The sequence below is a fragment of the Sceloporus occidentalis genome, unplaced genomic scaffold (assembly GCF_023333645.1).
Source record: "Sceloporus occidentalis isolate IW3139 unplaced genomic scaffold, rSceOcc1.0.p SCAF_30, whole genome shotgun sequence".
NCBI classification, from domain to species: Eukaryota; Metazoa; Chordata; class Lepidosauria; order Squamata; family Phrynosomatidae; genus Sceloporus; species Sceloporus occidentalis.
In genome coordinates, this window is record NW_028317010.1 from 12381122 (window position 1) to 12397788 (window position 16667).

Sequence of the window (16667 nt, forward strand, 5' to 3'; positions counted from 1 at the left end):
CATTATTATTGTTTCTTAATTGAGTGTTCTGGGGCATTATTTCATGTAGTGTATAAAAAGAGACATTAATCTCGGAAATATATAGTCTTGTATACTGTATCGTTTACACTGTATGTTTAATCTAGAATGATGATTGTAACAAATCTTAAAAATTAATACATTTAAGTAATATGTTCATTTGCATCTTGGTGGCACCGTAAAATCCAGTTTCACAATATGTTTAATAGTGGGACTTAATTTCACAAGTTTTTGTTGTCCATAGCCCATATACGAACAATTATAATTACCGTATTTGCTCGATTATAAGACGAGGTTTTTTTCAGAAAAAAAAATGCTCTGAAAAATACCCCTCGTCTTCTAATCGGGGTCGTCTTCTAATCAGACCTCAAATAGAGTCTGATTAGGAGACTAAGATCCAGATCCCCCGCACCGCTGCAGGGGACCTGGATCCTCCTGTCTCACCCCCCCCCCCATCATACACACTTACCGGTGCTTCCTGCTGTATTGCCGGGGCAGCGGGTTGACGTCTACGCGATCCGCGTAGACAACGTCCGCTGCAGCCGGAAGGAGGTGTGGCTAGCAGCGGGGGTTGTCTGCGTCCGTCGCGTAGACCTTCCCCGACTGTCAGAGATCTCTGATCTCTGACAGCCGGGGAAAGTATACGCGACGGACGCATACAAACCCCCGCTGCCAACTCCACCTCCTTCCGGCTGCAGCAGAAGGCGACGTCAACCCGCTGCCCCGGCTGGAAGCACCGGTAAGAGAGGGCTGAGAGGGGAGAGGGGAGAGAGGAGAGAGGAGAGAGGAGAGGGGAGGGGAGGGGGGGGAGAGAGTGTGTGTGTGTGTGTTAGTTAAATGGGGGCATAGGGCATTTCTGGAGTGGCGTTAAGGGGGCATTTAATAGAGCACTCTGCCTCCTGAAATGCCTTATACCTCCCTATATGCCACTCTGCCCCATAATATGCCTTTTAACCCCCTAAATGCCAGAGTGGCATATAGGGGTATAAGGCATTTCTGGAGGCAGAGTGCTCTATACAATGCCTTTTAACTCCCTTAATGCCACTCTGCCTCCTGAAATGCCTTATACCTCCCTATATGCCACTCTGCCCCATAATATGCATTTTAACCCCCTAAATGCCAGAATGGGATATAGGGGTATAAGGCATTTCTGGAGGCAGAGTGGCATATAGGGGGTCAAAAGGCATACCATGGGGCACAGTGGCATATAGAGGGTTAAAAGGCATATCATGGGCCACAGTGCCATATTGGTGTGGCAAGCCTGGGGGCAGATGTGCGTAACTGGGGGACAGGCTGGAAAATGCAAGAAATAAAAACAAAAAAAATATTTTTCTCAATCATAGCTTTTATTAAAAAAAATAGTTTACATGAATTAACATTTACTGGTTAAACTTTTTTCCTTTAGGGTCGTCTTATATTCAGGCTTTTTCTTTTTTCCTAAGTTAATATTCAGATTTTGGGGGGTCGTCTTATAATCAGGGTCGTCTTATAATCGAGCAAATACGGTAATCCATTTTCTATTTACTCAACCCAGAAATAGGTGTCACAATTTCATGATTAGTTATTACTATCCTGCCATCTCTAAAGCATTTAGAAAATGGAAAGATAAATGGTTTCATAGCTTTCATAAATCCCCTAATGAATTGCAATACACATTACCAGAGATTATGCTTTGTTCACCAACAAGCTTCGAAGAGATTATGAATTTTCCTTAATGATATTGTTTATTGCCCACTAGACTCATAACACACTAAGCTTTCTATCAGCATTTCAGTTTAATTATTTTGGACATGTTTACTCCCAGGCCTAGAATTACATTCCAGGCATCATTGATGCCCGTCATGCCCGTCACACTCTTGAACCAAACTGAAATAATTATTACACCTTGTAAATGGGGAATGGGTGGCGAATGGGTGAAACCCACTCTCCATCTAGGTTCTGTCTACTCCTTGACCATTTTTGCAGTCTTACTGCCCTTATTCTTGGCCACACACACCCTTCTTGCCAAATATGATTAGCAGGAGAGGGTTAGCTCCAGCAAGCCAGGAGTTCTCAGGTTTGATAACCACCAGTGTGCAGGACATATAGTGGCATTGGTTAATATTACATTTAGTTCCTGCAGATCCTCCACAAATAAAGTAAAAAGCCCTCAAGGTATATGTCTAGTATGTTTTATAAATAATGTTTAACTATATATTTTCAGCTTATTGTAGGCCCATATCTACCTCTAGGCTTCATAATGGGCAGAGAAAGAATATTAAAACACAGAGTCTAATTTTATTTGGTGGGCAACAATGGCTTGTAGAGCTACACAAAGAAGACAATAATGTTAAAAGTGGTTCTAACGGGTTGCTTCGTTAGTGCTATAGATACCCTATGAACCCTTCCTCTGTCCCTCAGGATAGTCTCCAGCCTCAGGATCTTTGTCTTAGATCACAAAAGTAGAAAAGAAGAAAGTTAACACAACTTAACCTAGATGCCTGAAACTTCCTCCATAGAGAAAGTTATTTGTTGACCGGTTAGTATACTCCATAGTTATAGTTCTTTATTAAGGATCTTCATGTTTAAAAGATCTACCTGCTGCTGCACAAACAAAAATATTACATGTGCTAATGTCCTAAGGTTTATCTTGACCATTTTATGTCGATTCACTAGTACATCCATAGGGGTATTAAGGAGTTAATTGACACTAGTCTATAAACAGACACTGGTTGGTGACCTGGTGCTCAGTTGAGATCCTGAAGCCATGCACTGTTGGGGGTGCTTGAGGACCAATACGGAAAAACTATATTCTAAATACTACAGTTTAAACAAAGTTCATGCTAACATCGCTTGTTCAGGGAATACTCACGTCAGCAAAGGGCTGTTATATGTGCCATCATAGCATTCTTTAAAGAAAACAATACCCAAACCAATCCCATAATTTGTGCATCAGATTACTCTAAAATATAGACCTTCAGTTCCATGTTGAACATAAACATCTGTGACCTCAACCTTAAATCCCACTTGTAGAGAAATGTTCCAAAACACAAATCACTGCCCTAGAGTGATTGCTATGTACTATCTTTCGGGCTGTAATGTGATCTGATGTATTACCCCATGTGTTACTGATAGAAATAGTTTACAGCAATTATGTTAGAGCACTTAGTGATTTTTTTTTCTTTGGCATATTTGCCTGTGTACACATCGGACATACTGTTGCAAATGTATGCATCACATATTTAAGACATTCATGCCTTGCAGGTTTTACAGGTATTTCTAAACACAATTTCACATTCCAGTTCCTTTTCAAAACTGCGTTATGTGTGTCCGTAACATAGTTCATTTATTTAAATGTGTTTGCAGGATTGATCCTCTTTATAGTACTCTTTATATACAAACTTTTTGCTTTTTAATCTATGTAGACATTAAACACGGATAGAAAGCTCTGATCTTAGAATGTATGTTTCCAACAAGGATTATTGGAATATGCAATATGGAACCCTATTTGTTTTTGTCATGGTCAGTACACAGATCCATGGTTATACCTGGGGAGATGATCATGAGTAACATGCCAAATGCTTGCTACCAGTAGAATTTGTCCAGATATATGAAATCACTAGCAATAATCACTAGCTTGATTGACTTCTACTCACAAATTATAACTCTATTTGGGGCTATCCCTGCATCTACATGAGGCTAGCTCAGCCTCTCACATTGATAGCCCCACCTACACTTGTGGCTAGTCCAGACCCCTCATGGGCACACAGAAGAGGGAAAGCTCCAGATGGCCTAACCCCGGAACCTCCTAGATATGTAGATCAAAACAATGCTTCCTGTGTATATCTGAGCATAATCGGTTTTAATAAAGTCTTAAACTGGCTTTTATTCCAACCTCCTTTACCTGAGAATAATGAAACAATCAAAAGCACAAGTCTCCTGTTTCTGTGAATGACTATTTGTGACCGTTGGCTTGGTGACCATAGATGATCAGGTCTATAAAATGTTCTCCTCATGTCAATTTCCTTTAACCATTTAGTATTGTATGTTGGTCCTTAACATGAAGTAAAATTGACTCTTGTACACAAAATATGTAATGTATGACTGACTTCTATGGTTCCTTCTCATTTAAAACAGATACATTTCTAATTTATGCACTTAACATATCCCATCAAAAATATTATAGCCTCATCAAATTTCATGTCCAGTGAATATGTTTACTATTCGATAGAGAAGTTTTCTTTTCAAGTTGCATTCAGTTCATTAAGGTCCAACAGGAAGTTTCGCCTTTATTTTAATCTTTGGATCAATGCCAGGTTCAAATTCACTCTCAATAGTACCCATGAATCATATTTTCCTAATGCGTCTCCTCAGAATCCTGCAAGACACAAAATCTTGTATTTTCTTACTGCCATTTGCATGTTATTACAACACATTCATGACAGATCCTGATAAATGTGAAGACACACTATAGATATTACTTTAAACGCCACTTGTTATTCGAGTGCAACATTTCATCATCTTTGGAACTTTATATTTTTAGAAGAAAATCAGTTGAAAGCTGGGATACAACGGTCTCAAATATGGTTAGGGTGAGAGGTTAAATATAAAGAATGAGGTTCAAAAATGTTAGATTAATCAATAGAATTATGTTGTAGCTATGGTAATATCATTAGTTTGGTAGAAGCTGTCTCCGGAATGCTAATGTTTCCTTTCCTTTAATCGCCCCAGCTATGTATTGAACAGCCTTGAATAACTGAATTTTATGACAGAAGAAAGAATAAGTAATGGACATTCTTATTCTGGACTGTACATGCAAAAAATGCTTAGCATTTCCCTTGAGAATGAGAGACCGATGAGCCAGTGAAAGCAGTAAATTGAATGAAGGTGTATTATACCTCGTTAGAAAAGATGACTTGGCAAAGGGAAAATCCTCAGATGAAAAACGTTGTTTAATAAATTAATCACAATGACTAATAAATTCAGTGGGTATAGCTTTATCTATGCAGCAAATGTCATATTATGTTATACGTCATTTGTACACTTTGGACTGTGCTTACAGCTAAGTTGAAGGAAACTTGGGACGGCTTAAATATATCTAGGTATGGTATGCATTTGGACTTAAATCTCACACAGATCATGCCCTAATTTTTGCATTTGGGACCAAAACACTGACTAATTTTTGATAGTTTAATTAAGTGCTTGGCTGTGCCTTCTCTTGCTTCTTTACACCTCCAGTGTCACTTCCATGCTATTTCTGTATGTTTTTCCCAATTTGTTGGAAATAATACATGGGGATTTATGACAGTGGTAGCAGTAAAGGGATTATTTAGAAGCAAAACCAAGATGTGGTAAATTACCTCCGATGCTCCACCATGAAGTGGGTATTCTCAGCCCTACTTATCCATATTATGTCTTTGTTCTGTTTTATGTTGCATTGGCTTAAATAACTTGTTTTTAATGGTTGATAAAGGTTGTTTGACACCATATCCTGCCTTAAGAACTGGCATCAGGCATGTACGAATTCAAAACCAAAGAATAGTATCATGCTATAAAAAAATGGAGAACTCTAATTACCGGTAGTTCAGTATACTTAATTCAGTATGCTTTTATAATCACTGTTTTTAATCTGGTTTTCTACTAAATGCAAAATCAGGGATTCTTACAACATACATTGTTATGCTAGGAAAGAACTTTGCATTTGACAGCTGGAGCATTCATGTAACACTTATCATTCCCCTAGAATTGTCCCCAAAATCAGCACATTTGGATATCTGAAACATTGTATACACAGACCTACACAAACCTGATTGGCAACCCAGACTAAGCTGACATAGTGCCTTTTAGATTTAAAGAAAATACCTTGAACCCTTCCGGTTCAAAAAGTTATGACTGTCAGCTGTGAACTATCTCTGCCAAACAAAGGCTCTTGGCCAGAATTACATTGTTCATTCCCTTACTGGTTTTATTGGTTGTAGCCAATTTTAGGGGTGCATGAGATTATAATAAAACTGGATGACATGACAACGTTTGTGCTTATGTAGAGCTTGTGCTTGCTTTGAGAATGGACCTCGGAGAGTAATTTATCATTGTGTAAGTCATAACATAAACATGAATATGCATCAGAATCTGCCGAACACTTGTGATGCTCTCTTAGGGAATTGTGTTGAAAAAATCAAGTTATTTTTATAAGGAGGGCAGGGAAATTCTATTAATTATGTCAACTCTGGATAATGAGCACTTAACTTGTCAGAGTTCCTAAAAGTTTCAACTAGCTTTCTGCACCATTACCTGTTACAGACAGAATACTAGGACAAAAACGTGAGCTCCTCCTTTGTGGTTAATTGTAGTCGCGCATATATTAGTTTAACGCCTGCTGAGTTTCTGTTGCCATGCTCTTTTGCTTATAACAATATAAGGAAGCAAAATTATTTTTTAGGATCTAGAAGTAGTAAGGTTATGACTTTCCAGTCATTCTATGTGGACTAATATACTTGAGGATCCATAAAACTGAAGTACTTATCCCCAACCCTTCACTAGTTCATGAAATGTTCTAAAATATACCATATTATGACTTACTCTAAAATAGACTATACATATATAAGTATCATTTAATAATAGTGATGAGTAAAAACAGTTGTCTTTATTATAAAAAAATGGTATAAAGGGGAACGTCTACAAAAAGAACCCCAGAGAAACAGTTTCCATCGGTTATGTGATAAGCATCATCATGTATACATCGCATGAGGTAATGTTTACGTAGAGAAGAAGACAATTTCAGGAATTGGATAGATTTATTGGATGCAGAAAGTGGATCTTTCAACTTTCTGTAGGCATTGGCATTTGCAAAATGTAGGGATATTTGCTGCAGGAAGGAAACCTCACTTTGTTCATAGATCTCTTTAATGCTGTACCCAAGGCTAATAGGGATAGGATTATACCCCCCGCCTTAGCTTCGTAAGGTCTATACAACTACACACTAGGGTCCCTTTGGATGTACTTAGCAATATATCCAGGCTTGTGAGGAAATTAGTTGAGTTAGGTTGCTCTGTCAGTTGACTGCCATAGGGATATGTGTTACCAATGATTGAGAATTTATGACATTAACCATCTGGTATTCCAGCTTTTGTGGACTGCAGCAACTATTTTTGAGGGGGTACTTGCCAATTAAGAATAGAATAGAATTAAGAAGGCTGGGGCGTAACTATAAACCACAGAGCCATGGTGCGAAAATTGCCCTGGGGCCCCACAACCTCAACAGCTGGTCTGTACCTTCTTTGCCCCCTGCCCCCCTTCCCACATACAACATATGTAAACAAATTACACACACTTACTCATACTCACTAACACACACATTACACATCCATGCTCACACATGCACTTTTAGGTGTTCCAGATTGTGTCTTTTGGTGAGGATTGTTTTTCTCCTTACTGCCCCTAGAAAGTTTCCTATAACTTATTTTATTTGTCGTAAACAATATTTTGCTTTAAAGTTTTTACTTTTTACATGGTGAGATTTTGATTTCCACAGATTTGACACCAAATACAGTATATTTCAACACTTTTAGATTGCTGATCCTCAACTTAATTGACAGTGCACGCTTACAGCTAGACATGTAATTTGCAAAAACATATAGGAAAAAGAAGTAAATAAAATTCAGATGACCTTCGCCGTGTATTCGTGATTAGAAACAAGATATTATGTTAAAGAGAAAACTAAAAAAAAATCCTAAAGTTCACAAGAGAATGACAAACAGGTACATTTTAGTTACATTCAAGGTAACTGGCCTAGATTGTGTTCTTAGTCAGAAATGTAACAAGATCTTTGATACCATCATTTATGGACCTGCAGCCCTCAGCGTACTTCAGAATACACCACTGACAGTGATACAAAAAATGTCTGATGCTATCCAATAAGCATTTAACACCGTAATGGACCAATGTTAATAGAACAATATGTAAAGTTACATAATATTGAAAACAACAAAGTTTCCTTATATCCAAAGAATGTAACTTATTGAAATCACGTTTGTCTATTTAAAGGTATCAAAAAGTTTTTATTGTAGTAAGCAAACAAAAAATAGTCACAGTGCATACAAAAAAAGATGATAAACAGATTACTTACACCAAACAGATAAAAATAAAAAGAAGAGATTACAGAAAACCTAACTACTCACTTGAATGGTAAAGTAACAGTTTTTCTGTCCGTAGGGCTCTGGGAAGGAAAGATGGCAACTTACTTAAAATTAGATCTTGGCCCCTAGTGAGCACACTGACCAATTTCCTATCATTAAATGTATACTTTTTTCAGTTCATCTTGAGTTTCCAAGCTGGCCCAGAGGTGGTATAAGCGGAGGGAAGGTGAACTTATAGGAACCATAAGCGCCCTCCCCCTTGTGTTGCGGAACCATATCAGTCAAAATAGATCATTTTTTATTTCATTCTCCCTCCTGTGTTTGCCGTAACGATAATTCTTGGATTTATGAATTTCTTGTAAGTTATGAAGTCCATAGATATGTCACACTTGCTACTTATGACTGAATACCACAGACTCCACAAACAGCTTAAGTTATGCCGCCATATTTGTATTCATTTTGTAGGGTGCGCTTTCCCCGTTCTAGATTTGCACAAAAGGAGGTATGATTATGAATCTATGGGTTATTACTGATGTATGTGTTGCATATTACCCTGGAAGAAATTGTTTTCCTGACTGCTAGTGGTCACTTAGCATATCAAAAGAATCTATGAGAGGATACAGGCATATGGTGGATTTATGGTCATTTTACATAGGAGCTAGATGTAGCGCATCTTCTTTGTAACATTTCACACCTTACTGAGGGCCTTGGTTGGAGTCCCAGCTTCAAAAGACAAATTCATGTTAAAAGACCTATTGGCACCACATGCCTATACAATCAAATTAACCCCTCTTATACTGAAATTGGCCATACCAGCTCTACCGGGTAGCAAGTCCATGTATGCACTACACAAGTTGGGGTGACAATATGTATAACAAACATAAATAAGTACCTTAATTGTAGTTTAATTAATCTGATTACTCCAGGTCTGAGAACATCATTAACATTGTTAGGACATCTTAAGCTCTGTCCAAGGACAAACGTAAACCAATGCCACTTTCAGATACAATTACAGATTGTTACTTTGATTTCCAGAAGTTGGCATGTCTTCTCTGACCTTAGAACAACTGATGCATTATTTTCTAATCTATTACAGATGATACAGTAGCTGCCTGGTGGAGCAGGTGTTAAGGACATTGAGTGAATAATGTGAGTCCCTAATGAGTCTCAAAGTAAATAAGAGTGCCAAGTCCCTGTAGAAATTAGATTACCAGTCATCAAAAGTGTCTTTTGTGACTTTGAGGCAACAAATCTTACTGACCTAGTTATGAAGACATAAATAGTAGTCACAGTTCATATTTAAAGGTTGGACAGAAGATACTAACTCTCTTTATAGCTTGACCTTTGAACTGCCTCTATTAGTTATGTGATAATTGCACTTTACATGTGAATTAGTCTATCGCCATCTCTCTTCAAAGCCAATACACCACTGGCTATAGACAAAAAGGTACATGGCCAGACTGTGATGGCCACTAATTAAACCTTTAGTTCTTCTCACCAAAACCACATTTATTTAAAGTATAAATGCTGCCAGCATTCTATGTAGTAACATTAGTCTAATGTTTCCTCTTTAGGATACAGGCATATCTAATGGAGATTAATATTATTTATACGGAGTGGTGTCATTTCAGACTCATTTTCCTTTTTAAAACAATGTTTGAAGATAGTGATTTAGTAATTGATTTAGGATCTAATTTTTTGAATTATTTTTGTAATTGAACCTAATGCTCTTGATTCTATCCTACATAAACTTCTCATGGTACTACTGCTGATGTTAAAGGTCTATGTAGTAGAGGTGGGTATATGGATTTTATATATATATATATATATATATATATATATATATATATATATATATATATATATATATATATATATATATAGGGGTATGTAGGAGCATTATTAAACACTCATCTACAGACACCAGACAAGCCAGAAGACTTGTTTTTCCCTCAGAAATCTCATGGTGCTGCCACAACCACAAGGGATTCTGGGTAGGCGCATGCAAATAAGGTCAACAATTATCACTTTTGCCTCTATTTTCACTTTATACATGGATCCCTTGAAAGTAATCACCTGCTGTACAGGACAGCCTTTAGACAAAACTCGGGAAGAGGTGCAATAGGCAGATCACCACTCATGGACAGCTGTTTCTGTCATATCGCATACATATCTACCACCTAATAAGATTTGTTTTTCTGAGCCCAAAACTCTTATGTCCAAGAAGATTTATTAGTCTTTTACAGAAAGAGCAAACAGTACCAGACTGGACTGGTAAAATTTGCCCTGACACTGTAAGGCTAGCGGGTAATAAATCATAGGAGTACAGCCAAATGGTAAACTTCTACAGCATGTGGATGCATGTTAACTGAAGTTACGAGCCCTGCCTAGAATCACCCCACCAGACTATTGTCCAGTGAGCCTGATGGCCAGTCCGGCCCTAAGAATATGAGATCAAACAATTGTGTTGCCGTGAAATCCTGCAGTTTTGCTGTTCATGGTAGAACCCTGCGTGGGACTGCTTTTTTAGTCCCGCTCCCGCCCGCTCCGGCTGACTTTTTGCCCAATCCCGCCCTCTCCCGCAATGTGGACGTTCCACTCCCATCCACTCCCGCCACATTTGTGGCCAATCACACCCACCTCCTTACCTGAACTTCAGATTTCCCGTACAGTCCCGCAAGGCTGCCCTCGAGTTGCTCCCTCACAGCATCTCCCGGGGTCATGGGAAGTGACGTCACATCACGTGAGTCCGCTTTGTTCCTGGGCGGAGCAAGAGAAGAGACGCTGCAAGGGAGCAGCGCGAAGACAGCCTTGTGGGATTGCAAGCAAGTTTTTTGGCCGCCCTCCCAATGCAGTCCTCTAGTTCATGGCATCTTAAAGGGTGTTACTTTACTGCCTATTCTCCGTTCATTTGTTCTTCTTATCTCTTTGTATGAATGTTCTCCCTTCAGGAATCTGTTCATCCCACGTTTAAAGGTTAGTCCAGATGTAGACCTCCTTGCTCACTTGTACCTAGAGGGATACCAACCGCACCCTACCAATGAGGTGCCTGAATGTTGAAATGTACTGTAAATCTGGAGACATTGGATCTCTTCTACAGAGGAAATTCCCCTCACATTTTGGTTCTTGATTGCCCTTGTGGACAGCATAAGACTGACATATAAATATGGAGGGTTTTTTTCTCTGTAATGGTGCAAGTGAGATAAAACTTGAGATGCTAACAACATTTATTGCATACATTTACTGAGAAAGTGGAAGCTTTTTAGACAATGGTTTACTTCTAGTCAAGTGAACATTTGGTTTAGAATTTTTGTGGGAAAAATACATTTTTCAAGCAAACTAGTCCAGAAAGCTTTTGTAAGGGTGGGGTGAGGAGTAGGGATCCGACTCCAGGATAAGTAATTGACTAAACAATGCCATTTGTGTCGCATTTGGACACATTTCTAAAGCTCTATCAAAGTAAACTTTTAAACTAAACATCCATCGAACAATTTCATAGGTTGCTTGTCAAAAAGTTCAAACTATCATTATTGTTAATAAATATGTTTAGGTATGGTGAAAGCTATGTTGGCAACATTTCCTCTTAAAATATCCGACAGAAATAGAAGAATTTGTTTTGCTCAGTAACGAAGGGGTATCTGCAAGTCAAATCTACCAGGTTAAGAGTATATTTGTATGGTACATAAACTGGTTTACCTGACAAAGCACCATTGACCTCATGATTCACATGATTAGTGGTAGCAAAAAAATTTCAATCTAAGTTATGGAGCTAAAAACAGATACACAGGCTTCAGCCCATCACCTTCTGACTACAGGAGCTTACCGGACAGTAAAACTGTGAAATGGATACCCTGTCTGCTAATATATTTACTGTATATCCATACCCATAAATGTGTCACAGAGCCCATAAAGCTCTGGAGAATTATGATACCTGCCATGATGTGATTGAGTAGCCCTCTAGGTCCAAGTATGCTGTGATATATGTCTATGTCTTCTTATAAAGCACACTTTTTAACAACTTTTTTCATTGTAACATAGGTGCAGGGGTGCTGCTGTCATAAAAGCAGATGCTTAGGGCCCACATGTGTCAAAGGGGGCTTTTAGAAGATGAGGGGCCTGCACAATTGTGGCAGTTTTGCCACCGTTATATTTTTTTCTGTGAAACTGATTTCTAATGAGAAATATTCCATAAGTGTTCCATATAATCACTCTTTTTAGTAATTATAAATCTTTTTTTTTGTTAAAGCCTCCAAAATTCTAGAGCTGTCTCTTTCTAGGTTTTAGCATTAAGAGAAATATGCTTTTCTTTACCAATCCAAATACTGTGTGCTTTCTCAAATGATTTGTCCCCTCCTATGAACAATTTGTTTAACGATGCTGACTTTTGCATTATGGTTCTAATGTATCTGTGCAATGTCAGTAATGTAGGATGGAAGTTACTATGCATGACATCATCATTTTCCAGAAATGAACATTACACACAATTCTCTAGGGAGAGCGCAAGCTGTAAGATATCTGTTTTACTGCAATTCAGGCTATACCCTAGAAACAGTTTTTTTTTTTTTTTACCAATTACAAATCTTCAAAGAAAAGATATTACTTTCCTTAATAGCGAAGTCGCATTTATTGAAAGTTTAAAGAAAGCATATTATGTCTTTTATATAATTAAATATTTAAAATCGTGCACGTGTTTTACTTCTTTCTTTAACTATATGTGGGAAGAAGTTCAGAAAACATTATACTTTAGCACAATCTTGTCATGTTACAATCAATGCACATTAAATACTTCATCCAAGCATCCAAGATGCGAAAAAGTGTACATGGAAAAAAATATTTGCCATAAAAATATATATTTCTATTCTGAATGTGTATCGTACAGATCAATACACCAAATTACAGGGTTTTTTTCTGTGTCATTAAAATATTTTAATAAATTAAATAAAAAACAAAAACAAATCTCAGACTATGTTAGAGAATGTAACTCCTTACCTTATGATTCATTCACACCAGCCTGTTCATTCTAACACACTATGATCAGCAATGAGGAAATATATATAAATATAGCTCTTTCTCGTTAAGCCACTGATTTATAGGCCCCCTTATTTGTACATACATCCTACTTTATATATATAGCTATATTTTTTTTACTGTAGGGTGTATTTAGAGCTAAAATAAGGTCTATAAACCTGCTATTTTCTGGTTGCTAGAAATAACCTGAAATAAGCATATGTATTTAAAAACAATTTTATTTTATATAATTAGAGGCTTCCTGAGCAGAAAAACTTTGTTCCAGCTTTTACCTCTTCCTGTGAGTCAAAGGCTTTATCCAGCTCAGAATGCCTTCTACCACAACATGAAATAGTAACTGAATAGAAATGAAGTATGATTTATGTGACTCACCATTATTCAATAACCGTTTATGAAAATTCTAACCTTTTACTGCACTGGTAACTGGTAACTAAATTACTTTTGTCAAAGCAGGGATCTCAATTATAGCCTTCAGAATAAAAGTGCTGATTGTGGGGCTTCAATATCATGATCCAGTGTAAAATGTGAATTATGTGGTTCAAAGGTGAATGGCCAAACCCAAATACTGGTCAGATACAAATACTGCGGGTCAAAGCCTCAGAATGCTCATGTATGTATTACACAAGTGTCGGGGCTCTTATGGAAGTCGGCTGTAAAGGATCATGAAATCTGGACACCCCGATAGTCAGTAAAATGCAAAGTCTTAGCTCTCTGCGATATATATGCAATTATACATACTTTGTATTCTTAAGATAAATATGCTGATGAAAAAAATTAGGTTCATAAGACAATCGGGTGAAAGAAGAGGTGATTTTTTTACAAAAGGGAAATATTTAATGTTAAGAAAGCAGCAGGAGAGTTCCATTGGTTCTCATGCTGCTTTACATTATCAAGTAATTGCATTTAATACATATGATCCATAAGTGGTAAACTTTTCAATTTTTTTAGATTGTGTTTGTTTTAATTTCTAATGTATCTAAAATAATTCTTAGAACTTTGCACAAGTTTTTGTCAAGTGCTTAATTTGATTTGATGTTAATTAAAAGACCATTTCTACAACTATAACAGGTTAATAGTTATTGTTGTGCACAGTGAGTACCTCATTTTTTAAAGTCCATTGCATCTGAATCACTGTTATGATCAAACTAATTGAGATGTATGTGGGGTTTCCTATGTGCGTCCAAAAAATATTGTTGTCTATGGAGTCCTTTTTTGCGTAAGGTTTAGGTTGAGAAGCTGTTGTGAGATACCTCTAGGGATGACCTCTCAAACCTGTGACTGGATCTGGAGTAATGTGTAAAATAGCCAAGCTCCAACAGTTTTGAGAGGACTCTTTCTGAATAATGATTAAAAACCCTGTGCACCCTGGGAGTGCAATGCTATGTATGTTCTAGTCACTCTTCAAATAAACAATTTGCCTCATTGAAGAAACAAAGCTCTTGGCACCAAGTGACTGTTACATCATACGCCATGGGAGTGCCTGGCTGTTCATGTCCTTTTTACCTTTCCATTCCTGGTTTTCCGGGAAAAGAAAAAATGTCGGTGCGCTAAGCTAGTCTCAGGCTCAAATAATACAAATGTATAATACGAGGCCTACCAAACAGGTGTAAGCATGCTGCAAAAACAGTGTATTGGCTGTACAATGTATACAAAAAACAAAATACTGTCTGCGCTTCTCACCCTAATAAAGTTGGCAACAAATATATAAACATAATATAAATGAGAGGTTTTGGTTATATGAATTGGCCAAAGCATAATTAAGCTCACCCGCCACATTCCTTGTTTTCCTCCAGTCTGTTTCCAAAATAATTTCTGCCTTGTATGAGTGGAGTCCTGTATCCTGTTCTCCTTGTCCTGTCATAGACTTATTCCTGCTTCGCAGTGCATTTGTCCTGTTTTCCCGATATTGTCCCTGTCTTTCTTATTCCTCAATCCCAATTTATTGAACCCCTGTCATGACTTGTTTAAGGAGGAATCCGATAACTCTAGCCTAAATGAATGTGTGAATTTGTAGTGTCTGATCAAATCAGTCCCCATTTATATTTTTAGTAGGCATATTGTGCATTGAAGCAAACTACAGAGCAGGTATAACAATAACAAAATCTTTTCCAATTTAACATAAAGATAAAGTCTCCAAAAAGGGTGGAGTGGGGTCATAGCTAAGAACTCATTAAATTAGGCAGGCATGAGAGAGAACCAGACCAAAACCTGTTGATGAGCAGGTTCAGCCCAAAATACAAATGGGCTGACACTACAGCTACTGTGGACTATAGTTCCCATTATGGTTGGTAAGGCATTTAGTATGAAAGACTGGATGTGTTGATATTGTACACTGTCTTGTATGTGTGGCACAAATGGTGTGTGAATGTACAGTAACAGCGGATCGAAGCCTTGGTGTTGTGTTGCTGCTCATATAATGGACTGATCATGTGCTAATTCAGCCAGACTCAGTGTCTGTGATCCTCCTATAGCTGAAATGGATGACTGATCTTGGTGAATATGGTTGAGTTTATACTCTTTATACTCTTTATTTAAAGATTATCTCTTAAAATAATATGTAAAACATCTGAAATGGTGCACAAAACAACAAATATACAAGAAGGTACTAGATCTCCAGACTTAATATACAGAGAGGAACAGGTGGAGCTCAAAAGAGGAAAGGGTGGCACCTAAAGAGGAGGCGTGGGACCAAAAGGGAAAGGCTGGTGCTTATAGATGAAAGGGTGGATCATAAACCAGAATAGGTGTGGCCTGGGCAGGAAAGGTGGGGCAAATTAAGATTGAAGCAGCATGAGTTTAGCCAGGTCTAGGGCAGCACAAAACCTAAAGTCACCTCTGGGTATGACTAATTTCAAACCTACACAGGCAGCAAAGGGCCGTACTCACTGAAAATGTTAGAGAGTTAGAGATCACTCAGGGTGTCTGAAGAACAATCAGTGTTATCCTATATGACATTGTAACCAAGTAGTAAAATGGGACATAAATTCAATACTCCATGGCATCGTATATCATAGTTGAAGTTATGCAGTGTAAAGAAGCATTTGAAGAGTGTGACTCCTGAACAGTTAAAACATATTACATTAAAACGGGTTATTGAATTATCATAAAAGAAAATCAAAATTCATTCTGAAAAAAGAAAAATAATAAATGGCCCATAATAGGTGCTTGTAATAAGGCTCTCAAAAAACAGGTTCCCTTTGAAGGAAAAACTGATTCAATGCAAAAGTGAATGATCAAAACCAAACACCAAAGTCAAACCTCAAGAGCACTCAAGCATGTGTTTGCTTATTAACCTGACCTTACAAGTAGGGATTCTAGTATCTATGTAGATCATTGGAATGGAGGGCCAGCCATAACCGATTATGAAAATCTGGATGTATATATCCTGATACCCTGCGATTATAGTTGCTAGTGAAAACATTCCCATTTTGTGTATTAACCATAAAAAATCATTTTTTGTAGCTTCTGCTGACAAACTAATGTATTTTCATTATGTGCATTTAATGT

General features: G+C 37.6%; 1 protein-coding gene across 1 annotated transcript in view; it reads left to right on the forward strand.

The window, feature by feature from the left end:
• Positions 1-16667, forward strand: part of LOC149299049 (disintegrin and metalloproteinase domain-containing protein 12-like) — a 153418-nt gene that overhangs the window by 33756 nt on the left and 102995 nt on the right. The gene's annotated exons all lie outside the window — the stretch shown is intronic.